Raw genomic sequence first — 13,112 nt, 5'->3', positions numbered from 1 at the left:
CTACCTTTGAAGGTGACCCGGAAACTACAACTAATCCAGAATGCGGCAGCTAGACTGGTGACTGGGGGTGGCCGCCAAGACCACATAACACCTGTCTTGAAAGACCTACATTGTCTCCCAGTACGTTTCTGAGCACAATTCAAAGTGTTGGTGTTGACCTTTAAAGTCCTAAATGGCCTTGGCCTAGTATACCTGAAGGAGCATCTCCACCCCCATCGTTCTGCCCGGACGCTGAGGTCCAACGCCAAGGGCCTTCTGGCGGTTTCCTCATTGCGAGAAGCAAAGCTACAGGGAACCAAGCAGAGGGCCTTCTTGGTAGTGGCGCCCGCCCTATGGAACACCCTCCTGCCAAATGTCAAAGAGATAAACAACTACCTGACATTCAGAAGACATCTTAAGGCAGCCCTGTTTAGGGAAGTTTTTAATGTGTGACATCTTAGTGTCTTTTTGGTCTTTGTGGAAGCTGCCCAGAGTGGCTGGGGAAACCCAGCCAGGTGGGTGGGGTACAAATAATAAATTATTATTATTATTATTATTATTATTATTATTATTATTATTATTTTATTTTATTATTATTATTATTATTACAATATGTTCAAATTCTTGTTTTGACTGGATTTGTAAGCTTGCATTTAATGGAGCAGATATACTCTAGCTCTGGCTATCACCCATTTCTTCTTAAACAGAGGAAATCAGTTGGTTCCAGGTCTCTAACACCAAAGTAGCCCCCAAACTCCTGTGTGTCATTCCATTATGGATTGGTGCAGTTAACCAACTGCTGGAACGCATCCGGTCCAAATTTCTATGCAAAATCCTGGGGCTGCCAAATTGTGTGCCATATGCAACCATGTGTCTGGAAACTGGACAAAGGCTGCTGGAAACCAAAGCATGGCTCACCTCTTTAAAATTCTGGCTCCGCCTACATTTCATGTCCGATCCGTCTTCTTTGACTTTCCACATGCTTGCAGAATCCCACCACTCCAAATGGCTAGCTTGCATTGAGAGCAAAATCAGAACCTGTGGCCTATCACTCAGGTCGCTACTTATGCTCCCACAGTTGGAGGCATTCCAGACAATCAAGTTCAGAATCCTAGAGATTGAATTCCAAACCCTTTGCAGTGCTGCCAATAAAACCTTTCCCATTTGGGCTGGAAATTCCACTCTCGTTTGGCCAGGACACTCCATATTTACACCAGGTTTGCGATCTCCACCTACACAGAGCTCTTTCCCTCACAAGATTTAACGTATTATCGTCTGCAGTTTTGCAAGGTAGATTAGAAAACAGGTTAGCAACCAGTTTGGGATGTGGGTGGCACTTTGGTCTAAACCACTGAGCCTCTTGGGCTTGCCGATCAGAAGGTCAGCGGTTCGAATCCCCATGACGGAGTGAGCTCCCGTTGATCCTGCCAATCTAGCAGTTCGAAAGCATGCCAGTGCCAGTAGATAAATAGGTACAACTGTGGTGGGAAGGTTTCTGTGCACTCTTGTTTCCATCACAGTGTTCCATTGCACCAGAAGTGGTTTAGTCATGCTGGCCACATGACCTGGAAAGCTGTCTGTGTACAAACGCCGGCTCCCTCAGCCTGGAAGCAAGATGAGCGCCACAACCCCATTGTCACCTGTGACTGGACTTAACCGTCCAGGGTCCTTTACCATTACCTTTTAGTAATGAGTTTCCCTCACATCAGCAGGAAATCTTAATGCTTGGACCATGGAAGGAAGTGCATGTGTGGAGATCAGAGACCTTTAAAAAAAAGAGAGAGTTACTGTCTGGCTCAGACATATTGCTACAATTCTTCAGCCCCAAGCTGGAGGGAGAAAATATCTCTGCGAGAAAATATTTCGTCTAGAGAAGAAATTGCAAGCCAGCTTTTCCTCAGGCTAGGCTCCTTCCTAGACTTCCCGCTACTGGAGAATTTCTGTCTCTGAATAGTCTAGTCTGTGATCCTGGAGGCTGATTATCACACCTGCCAACCTGAATCAGCATTAAATGCAGCGTATTTTCCAGCAGGGTGCCAGCATCTGCTAAAAGTAAGTCAGCCATGCTGGCTGTTATGTAAGGAAAAGGTCACTTCCTGGAAATGGTCAGTGTGAACAACGCTGTATAACTAACATCAGATTACGGTAATAGGTTGGTGGAGTAACACATAACAGCTGTAAAGAGGAATCATGTAAGGAAGGTGGTCTGTTTCTTGGGGTTCTCTCTCACGTCATCGGGGCAGCAAAAGTGTGTGAAGGAATGGCAATACCTTAGCTTTTAAAAAAATGGCAGAACAATTCTACTTATTGCAGTCCTTCAGTGGATGAGTGCACAGAGCATAGGCTTTGGTGAAGAAGGTTTTCTTGGGTAAAATACAGAGCAGGCATCCCCAAACTCGGCCCTCCAGATGTTTTGGGACTACAACTCCCATCATCCCTAGCTGACAGGACCAGTGGTCAGGGATGATGGGAATTGTAGTCCCAAAACATCTGGAGTTGGGGGATGCTTGATACAGGGGAATGAAGAAAGATATGGAGGGGAAGAATGAATTGATTTGGGGGCATTTCCAAATGGACATGAGGAGAGAGAGATTTTTCAGGGAGAACCACTACAGAACCCATGAGTGAAGCAGATGTCAAAATCTTAAGTGTTGTGGAAGTACTCTGAATGCACATTCATTGCCTCTAAATATGCAATCCTGAAACTGAAAGCATTTGGGGTACGAACTATACAGTGATTGATTTTTTTTAAAATTTGCTTACAAGGACTAATCCATTTGCCTGCAGGAGCAACGTGGAACAATTTCTAAATGCAGGCATCCCAGGCCTACTCAGGAGCTGCCAGAGCTGATATAACCTCAGCAGATTCTACCAGGGCTGGCACCTACTGCCCCCCCCCTACAAATTCTCCCTTATGCTGCCACTGGTTCGGACCCACCCCAGCAAGGCATGCAGCTGCCAGCCACCACTGATCTCCCTACCCCACCCTCAGATGAGATTTCCCAATCAATGTGGTGCATCTCAAACGGTGAGCTGGGGACCACTACCAGTGATCCTCAACACACAATTGCAGAAAAGCTTGGTTCAGCTGGAACTCTGCATGTGCCCCCAAGACCCCGTGTGTGATTTGCCTTTGCTCTGAGCCATGAGAGAGTTTTCTTGCCGTGGCCGGGGGAAGACCCTAGTGTGCGTGGCGGTGACAACCCCAGCACATCCCTGGTGGCTAATTAATTTCAGAACCCAACGCCATCTCAAAATACAAGTAACAGCCTTACATCGGCAGATGACCACTCATTAGGAACAAATGATTATCCGCTGACAAGCATGCCCCACCGTAATTAAATATCCTTTTTCATTTCTCAAGAAAGGGAAGTTCATTCCCTGTCAGCCTGGATGCGACCACATTGCCGCTAGATTGTGTTAATTAGGTCAGGTATTTCTTTGCATTTCTGAGAACTTCTAAAGATCATCTTTTTTCCCAGCAAAAGGCAAGAGTACCCAGCTAGAAATAGATTGAATAAATGGGGCTGCCCACGTAGCCAGGCTTTCACCCTGTGGCATGACAGTTAATTAAGTCAACTCTGCAAGGCCAGGAATTATCCATCCATTATGAAATGTTACTTAGGTACAAGCCAGGATCCTTTGTGGCAAGGCTCATGTCACATTCAAGGTGAGGCAGTAAGATACGTTTCAGTGCACAATGCATCCCGCACAGCCAGACTTCCTCAGCACTCTGCTCAGCCTCAGGAACCCATCAGCGCAGTGTGATAGGAATTTTATGGTTTTAGATATATGGCAATATTCATAACCACACGTACATAGATCAGCACAGGAAAGCCAACCTGGAACCATTTTGATTCCTAAACTGAGCAAATGTTTCTCTGCATGGTAAAAATGGAAAAGCTTCCCCATTGTCTCTTCCTTCACAAATCCTGTCTTAATCTGTGTTTGAATAAGGGTGTGAGCCTTATCATTACAAAAGACTTCCAAGGCTCTCCAAGAAATCCAATCAAGTAACCTGCCAGACAGGAAATAAACAAAGTGACAGGAGAAAACAACATGCAAATGTTCTGTTTTAGACCGCCTTATCTGAGGGGTGGTCTTAGGTTACACCCCTTCTGTGATGAATGCATAATGTTTCTGGGGGTGGTCTTGATCTAGAGGATGGGAATTTCAAGTCTTTATAAGCCTTTGCACAGCAATTTTGGGGGTCCTCCACCTTTCCTGCGAGTGAGGGGAGCACCCTGTTGCAACAGATCAATAAAGATCAAGCTTACTAGCTGCTTTGCTTCTCAATATTCTCTGGTTGGCCTCTGTTATTTTCTCCTACCAATAGGGAACCTATGTAAGGACTCTATATGGACTCTTGGATACCCCATAAGGGAAAAGGGCATATTTTTATTTACAACAGCAGGGAAAAAGAAAAAAACATTATGGGCGCATGACCTGCCATGAAAATTCTTCTCAATATTGATCCAGAGTAGATCCCAATGTATAGTTAGCAGAGTAAAAACTTAAACACGTTGCAGGATTCCCAAAAAAATAGACCAGTGGCAGTTGTATTTCATCCAACAGAGCTTTACTGCTGCTGAAGGAAAATGAGCTTAATGGTCACAAATCCAATACATTCAGGATTGGCACTGTCCATAAGAAATCCAGTTGCAGCAGACTTAACTTAAGCTTACAATAACTGATAATAAGTCTAAACCTTAACATTATAGCATACTATGTACAGAACACCACACCGGAAGGAAGGGAGATAGAAACAGAAAGTAAAACCCAGGCTCCTTCTGGGTTCAGCATGACCTTGACAGAAAGAGATAACAGAACCAGTTTAAACCAGCGGTACTCAGCTTCTCTGAAGGAATAACCCAAACATCATGAAGCCTTCTGCTTGCTTCTTTCATACAGAGAAGCTTCCAGAAGCCTCTTGAATTAAGTAGAATAGGAAAGATCTCTACACATCAGATCAATACTTTCTATAGTAAGAAATGCAGACTGACAGTTCAGCCTAGGTGGCATATAAATTATGATTATTATTATTATTATTATTATTATTATTATTATTATTATTATTGTCAGATGCATGACATTATATTGTGAGACATAAAACATGGAGATTGCCTGCCACCAATTGCAGCCAAGCAGCCACTCAATTCCCATTCCACTATAGTGAAGACAACAGGGCCGGATCTACACTGATCTGTAAAAACGCTATTAAAGACTATTTTAAAAAGGTTATATAGCTCTCAATGCAATTTCCCATTGTCAAGAGATTGTTGCTCTGCACTGCCCTCTGGTTTCACATTTTTATAATGCATTTTTAACGTTATAACCAACCAGGTTTGCCTATCCAGCAGGAGTGGGGTCCCACCAGCATGCCAAAGTGGTGGCAGGTGACCAGACCAATAGCAATGCCAGAGTGGTAGCAGGGATCACCCAGTGTTTGGCTGACAGCCGGGATAGCTTGAGACGGTAGAACACAAGACTCTTCGTCTCAGGGATGTGGTTCCTTCCAACTTTACAATTCTGTGGTTCTGCAATTGGTAGCACTAAGCCAAGGGCCCACTGAACCCTGGCACCAGATCAATTGCAGCCCACAAAACTGTATTTCAGGATTATTATTTTTGTTGAGTGTTCTAGTCACAGATTTCCCACATACTGTGTCATTTGAGCTTGAGATCAAGAAGCAGTTATGAGGGTGGGGAACAATTGGTGTATTTATTTGCAGGGAGAAAGGTTTCTGTTGTTTCTCCTCACTTACCCAATTTTCAGGCTGTTTGTGGTGTTTTTGCTAAAGAGATCAAGGTGGGTAGGGTGTGTTGCATTTTTCAGTTTTCAAATTCCCCAAATGAGGGGTGCTAAAAAGTTGTAACATGACTTGGGAATACAAAATATATTTTGGTTAAATTAACATAATTTAGTTTTGCTTGGTAAGTAAAATGTTTGTAAAAGTGCATAAAAACGATTGCCAGCTATTTGCAGTTACATTATTTTTCTATTTATTTAGCACTACCTGATATTTTCAGAAGGTGACATTAAAATTCTTTGGTTTTCCAAAAGCAGTTTATGTGCTTCTTCATCAAATGTAGACCTGCCAAGCTACCGTATTTTTCGCTCTATAACACGCAGATTTTTTCTCCTAAAAAGGAAGGGGAAGTGTCTGTGCGTGTTATAGAGCGAATGTGTGGTCCCTGGAGCCGAAAAAGCAGACAAAAATCAAATCGCTGGTCTCCTAGAAGGGACACTTGTAAAGAGGAAGCGGCTGCTTTCCTCCATTCTGCCTCAGGGTCTTACTGCCCACCTCCTCTGTTTCCTTGCTGTGTTTGCTGAAACGGAACAAAGAGCAGGGAAAGCCCCTCCCCTCCAGGCAAACAGAGGGAAAAGTGTCGTCTCTGTGCTCGTCTCTGTGCTCCGGTACTGCTGGGGGAGAGGGAGAGAGGGGGAGGGAGAGAGAGAGAGAGAAAGAGAGAGAGGGGGAGGGAGAGAGAGAGAGAGAGAGAGATATGGCAGGCTTGGGTGGGGGGAAACTTTTGCCTTTCTTTCCTCCCTCCGTTAAATCCCTCTCCTGCATTCTTAGCCAGCGGCTTCTCTGCACAGCCCTCTCATGTCCCTTCTTTGTTTTTCCTTCACTCCCCACTTAAAATGTGGTTACAAAGCATGGATCCACAGGAATTCTCAGGATCTTTGCATTGGGTCACCCCAAATTCACCATCAGATCACATAGCATGTCCATGGCTACAGCCTGCACCAAAAAAATCACGCACCCACTGTTGCCTGGGGCTGCAATGATGCAAAAACGTGGTTAAAAAGCATGGATCCATATGGATCCTCAGGATCTTTGCATTGGGTCACCCCAAATTCACCATCAGATCACATAGCATGTCCATGGCTACAGCCTGCCCCCCAAAAATCACGCACCCACTGTTGCCTGGGGCTGCAATGATGCAAAAATGTGGTTAAAAAGCATGGATCCATATGGATCCTCAGGATCTTTGCATTGGGTCACCCCAAATTCACCATCAGATCACATAGCATGTCCATGGCTACAGCCTGCCCCCCAAAAATCACGCACCCACTGTTGCCTGGGGCTGCAATGATGCAAAAACGTTAAAAAGCATGGATCCATATGGATCCTCAGGATCTTTGCATTGGGTCACCCCAAATTCACCATCAGATCACATAGCATGTCCATGGCTACAGCCTGCCCCCCAAAAATCACACACCCACTGTTGCCTGGGGCTGCAATGGTGCAAAAACGTGGTTACAAAGCATGGATCCACAGGAATTCTCAGGATCTTTGCATTGGGTCACCCCAAATTCACCATCAGATCACATAGCATGTCCATAGCTACAGCCTGCACCAGAAAAATCACTCACCCACTGTTGCCTGGGGCTGCAATGGTGCAAAAACGTGGTTACAAAGCATGGATCCACAGGAATTCCCAGGATTTTTGCATTGGGTCACCCCAAATTCACCATCAGATCACATGTCTGTGGCCACAGCATGAAGCCCAAAAATGATACATCCACTGTTTCATTCAGAATGTTTTTCCCTTTGTTTTCCTCCTCTAAAAACGATGTGCGTGTTATGGTCAGGTGCGTGTTATAGAGCGAAAAATACGGTAAATGTTGTCCCATCCCAAAAAAAAGAATAGTAGATTTGAATTCCTTGCACCCAAAAAATGTACTTTTATGGCCCCTCAATGAAGAAATGTGCAAAAGAATAAGTTTCACCCCACTAAAATAGCATGCCCTAGTGGGAGGGGTTGGAGAATGAAAGTGAACTGTGAATACACTTTCAGAGAACAAATATATATATCCTCAAGAGCTCTGTTTCATAATGAATCCAAGGAAGAGAAAGCTAACAAGCAATGACATTCCTTGGGGTAGTTGTGGGGATTGGTTGATGGAGCAGTGTTTCATTCATTTTAATGGACCAGCCTTCTCTGGATAAATACCAAATACCAGATAGTACAGTGGTACCTTGTCAGGAGCTCATCCTACACTCGAGTAGGACCCTCGCAGAGACAAATGCCCGACTGGCATGTTCTCTCCCTCCTGGTCGTTCGTTCGGGAGCTTCAAAAGCTTTCTTCAGCCCGAACATTATAGTGACCGATGCCAACAGACATCGACACACTTAGGGATCCGCAGAGTCTGTGCAGTTCGTGTGACAGACCTCAGCAACTCAGCATTTTGGCTAATCTACTTTATTTACATATAAACACACACGGAGCACTGCAACATGGCTCCCTCTCTCTCTACAGCAAGAGAACAGCAGACAGCAAAGAGAAAAAGAACAAAGGACAATAGTTCACGGAACACAGTAACACAAACATCCTGTCTCCGTCACTTCCCACTTTGTGGAGTCAAAACATACAACGTCATGTGATAGACAAAAATCCCATGACTGCAATCATGGAGCAGGAATTCTAACATACCTCGGGTTATGAACAGTCCTGCTTACGAATGCTTCGGGTTACAAACGCCACAAACCCGGAAGTAGGTGTCCCAGGTTGCGAACTTTGCTCTGGCATATGAACGCAATCCGCTTCCGGGGCCGTGGGAGGCCTATGTAGGGAATGTGTGCCTCGGGTTAAGAATGCTTCGGGTTAAGAACAGACTTCCGGAACAAATTAAGTTCATAACCCGAGGTACCACTGTAAACTGGATCTATCCAGAACTATAATCTCCCTTGTTGGCCTCAATCTACCCAAAGATAAGTCCCATTAATTTCAATGGATGAAAGTTAAGACTGATATTAACAGGAAGTGGTGAATATGATGTGGGTTGTGTGTGAGTTTTTTTCATTCGATATGTCTAAATAAGCACATGTATAACAAAGCAAATTGCAGGGTGCTATTAGGGTATCATCCGTACACAGTAAGCATTATGACGCACTCTCAGCTTTGAATAATCTAACTTCACAGTTCAGTTCCACTTGGTTAGGCAAATTAAAATATGTATGAGTAAATAGCTTTGTGGTTTGTGAATAATGCAGGAACAGTGAGACAAAAGCAGTTTCAAGACCTCTACCAAATGCCACTTGGGATGTAAACCAAAGGACAATGTAGTCAATGGAGTGTCTCTCTTGAGTTCAGGGGGAGCTGGCCTGCACTTCTTCATGTTTTACATAAAGGTTGATTACTCAGGCTTTGGGCAAGATTAGTAGGGATGAACTGGAGAGTTTTGCCATTTAATTAAACATCTTCACCCTCAATGCATTTGTTGTTCATTACGCTGTGAAATTGCTTTTCTAGTGGCTTGATATATTTTTGATCTTCTAACGTGACAAGTTGTTTGTTCAAAGCATCTGTAATTCCGGTGGAGGCTAGTATTTGCACTCTATCCTTTATGCATTTTTTTTCCAAACACTTGCTTTCTCATCTACTGTTAATTTGTAATTTTCATTATATCCCATAGCTAAAACGTAGTCCTCCACCTTCGGGGAACATATTTAACATCGTTTGATTCATACATAACATTATTCAAGAGGCCCAGCTTATAACATTATTCATGAGTTGAATATTTTCAACTTTTATCCTCCTTCAAATTAGCCCAGGGAGGTATAATAATCTAAATAAATTTCTTACAGTTGTATTCTTCTCTTCTTCCAAGGAGCTCACAACTGTGTACAGACAATCCCCTTAATTCTCAAAACAATCCTGTGATGTATGCTAGCCTAAGAATTGGTCAGTTAACCAATTCTTAAGTGAAATTCACAGCTAGGTAGAGAACTTACCCTCCCTGGTCCTAGTCTTTCACTTTAAGTCACACCACACATATGAGTAAGGCTAAAGCAGGGGTTTCCAACATGGTGCCCATCTAGTATTGTAGGCTACAACTCCCTCTCAGCATGGCCAATTTTCCAGGATTGATGGGAATTGTAGTCAAGCAAATTCTTGAAGACATCACATTGGGCTTCATGCTTTAATCGTTAGGCTGGTCAACTGGCTGTCTGGCCTGAACCCTAAAGTTGGAAGGGGCTCTCCCAAACTTTGACTCAGAGATGCCCACTTTCCTTGGCTATTTCCACCATCGTAGTCCTTTGTAGCTGCTCCTCCCTGAGCTACTGTTTTTCAGCTACCTTTCTCCCCTTAATGTGCACATTGTTTTATGTAAGCATCCATTTTGAACCAGTGCTATGTATTCTGAGATGGAAATATTGGTGGTCATCAGGCAGGAGTGCTAGAGGCAGCAGCGTGTGTGAAGACAAGGTGCTGTATGGTTTTAACTATTCAATTTGTTATTGCTTTCACTGAATTTCAAATTATCAAGGGGGACAGTTATAGCAGAAGCAGAGAGGGCAGTGCAGGATCTTGTCCTAGCAAGACAAGTTGTTTAAAAGGATGAGGCTGGATTGGTCCTAAGGACTGACAGCTGACTGAGTTCCAAGTCAGATAGGGCAGCTGGTATTGCAGCCTAGTTGGACCTTTGAGGAACATAGTTCCACTTCCAAGGCATGCATAGCTGTCAACTTACAGATTTGAAAATAAGGGAACAGCAGCCTCGAAAATAAGGGATCAGCAGCCAAAATAAGGGATTTTCCAAGCACATATATGTTCACCTTCTGAGCCCCTCCGAGCCAAAGGCAGAAAGCCCAGCCAGCAGCCAAATGAAGCCTCAAGCCTCAAGGAAAACCACCATCACCTCTCTGCTGGGAAGCGCTGAGCAAAGGCGAGTCCCCAGGCAACGCAGCTGATTTGATCAGCGCAAGGCATGGAAGCTCTACACCCGAGTCGTTCTTAGACTCCTTATTGGGTGAGCAATGCAGCCAAACAACACAGTTGGAGCCTCCCTCCTCCCTGGCCAGCAAGGAGGGAGGGAGAGGAGCTGCTTCCTTTGAAACCTAGGAAATTTAAGGGACATCATCAATAAGGGACAGCAGCAGGACATGGCGCTGGGATAAGGGACTATCCCGCCAAATAAGGGACACGTGACAGCTATGAAGGCATGTAGTAGAATATGGCCTTAATGGTGCAGGAGATAGGGTAATGGAGCCTTGCTCTGGGGCAGGAAGACAGACACACAGCTGTACCCTGAACACTGATATAATGTATCATACACAACATGCACCAAACTGCATGAGGTATACAGTACCTATTTTACCTTAGTGTCTGGCATTCTGTGTATCAATGAATGCTATTTTCACAGTACTACTGGTTATGGGTCAATGAGAAAACACGATTATCCTCCTTTCCTCACTTAAACTTCATTCAAACAGATTGATTATGCTTTTAATATGCAATTACCACGCTTTTGCTTTAAAGGCTAGCACTACAAGCTGACAATTACCACTCTGCACTGATAAAAAATACCTAGCTGGAAAAGCCTTATTGATTTGCTTCTGGATTGTTAAACCAGCTCTTCAAATCTTTCAATGGGATCCTCCAAACGGATCCTCCAAAAGAAATTAAAAGGGATCATACAGCCTAACCCCTTCCGCCACCCGCCCCTGGCAACTCACAACAATATGTTCTCTTCTGCTTGTATCAATCAGGTGGTGAGCAGCTGTATTGTGATTCTCTCCATATACCGACAAATTCTCATTTATTTCACCGAAATTCCACTGGCCAAAAACCTAGTATAGTAGATAAGAGAATAAAGCTTATCACTGATTGCTTCTGAACAGAAAAGCAGAGAATTTTTGAAAGCTGCATTACACACGTCATCCAAGAAGTTCTACCATGAACAACTTGGCTTTTAAGAAGCTTCCTAATGTTGTTTATTATTATCTATTAAATTTGTATACCACCCTTCATCCATACATCTCAGGACAGTTCATAACATAAATATACAAGATAAAAATACATAATAAAAGCAAAACAAACCAGTAAGCCCCTTCACCCATCCCCACAAACAAATTTAAAACGATATAGGATGTTAGTCAGCCAAAGGCCTAGTTGAAGAGGAAAGTTTTTGTCTGGCACCTAAAGGTGAATAATGAAGGCACCAGGACAGTCATTAATAATGATTTAGTAAGATTGTGGCAAGTGCATTATAATAATTAATTATATTGCATGGCGATATTTTATGCTTCTCAGTGCCTGCTAACCGTTCTGGTGCATGTGAGCAGGCACAGTGTTCATGTTGGCATAGCTCCAGAGCTCAGCAACACACACAAAATGAACTGCCTTTACATCTTTTTAAATATTTGCATCATGAAGCCAATTTCATTTTCAGTGCAGAAATCCCCTTTAGGATTTCCTTTCTATACAATTTCAATACAAAGAGCTCCTGGAAGTTCAGTTCAAAAATTCTGACTATGAAGAACTACAGAATATCTCCTTCTTAACTTTGACATAGGGGGAAAAATACGTGTGAATAAAAAGATCTGTGTAAATCTTTCAGGAACAGTATTCCTGCCTTAAATAAACCTCTTAACCAATAGTCTGGACCAGGTCACAAACTTACCAAAGATGGATCGCATCATACTCATTTCAGTGATTTCCATTCCTGACCACAGACAAGCATGTGAATTGAAGTAATTTCCTCTTCCTTTTCTACCTGAATTCTCCAGCATCCTTAATTTGGGATGCAAGGTTAAGTACAGAACTGATCTTGTTGTCTCACATGCGTATTCTCCTGGGGACTTGCCAGTCATGCCCTGAATCTAAGAATGGATGCATATAATATAGCTGCCACCAAGAGAATGCTACTTCAGATTTTCCTTTTTTAAATGTGGTGGCATAGAGAGAAAAATGATCTATTCATGAAAGAGTTGGCTTTGTTCACCAATACTAAGGCATCAGGATGTAGAAAGTCACAACTAAACACTACCTGTTAATGGGTTTGTGCTTATGTTGAGGAGAGCAAACTCGAAGTTTGCTTTGCAGAAGCAAATGTGAATGGTCAAGGGTTTTTTTTAAATTCAACATATCCCCAAATGAAAAGCTTTGATGAGTCAAACTCTATCAGTGCCAGGAAGATAAAGGAAATTGAATGCATGAGCCGCTTTTTTAAATAGAAAAACTATTCTCTTTTATCTTCTTGTTTGATCGGAGATACATCTTGCCACTCACCATGTTGTATGTTACTGTTCTGACATCAGGGCAAGATAACAATGAAAACAATATCAGAGATCATGATCCAATCCACAATTTTGCGCTCTTAAATCTCACTGAAATCAATG

General features: G+C 43.2%; 1 long non-coding RNA gene across 4 annotated transcripts in view; it reads right to left on the bottom strand.

Annotated features, from left to right (window-relative positions):
- The window catches only part of LOC309367360, a 34,836-nt gene extending 32,801 nt beyond the window's left edge, over positions 1-2,035 (bottom strand). For all 4 annotated transcript variants that reach the window (XR_014167083.1, XR_014167084.1, XR_014167085.1 and 1 more), the window contains exon 1: positions 1,660-2,035. This is a non-coding gene — a long non-coding RNA (uncharacterized lncRNA). The remainder of the gene's footprint in view (positions 1-1,659) is intronic.
- Positions 2,036-13,112: the final 11,077 nt, after the last annotated feature.

The sequence above is a fragment of the Podarcis melisellensis genome (assembly GCF_964234715.1).
Source record: "Podarcis melisellensis genome assembly, chromosome: 3".
In the NCBI taxonomy this organism is placed as follows: domain Eukaryota; kingdom Metazoa; phylum Chordata; class Lepidosauria; order Squamata; family Lacertidae; genus Podarcis; species Podarcis melisellensis.
This window is presented reverse-complemented; position numbering and strand designations above follow the sequence as displayed.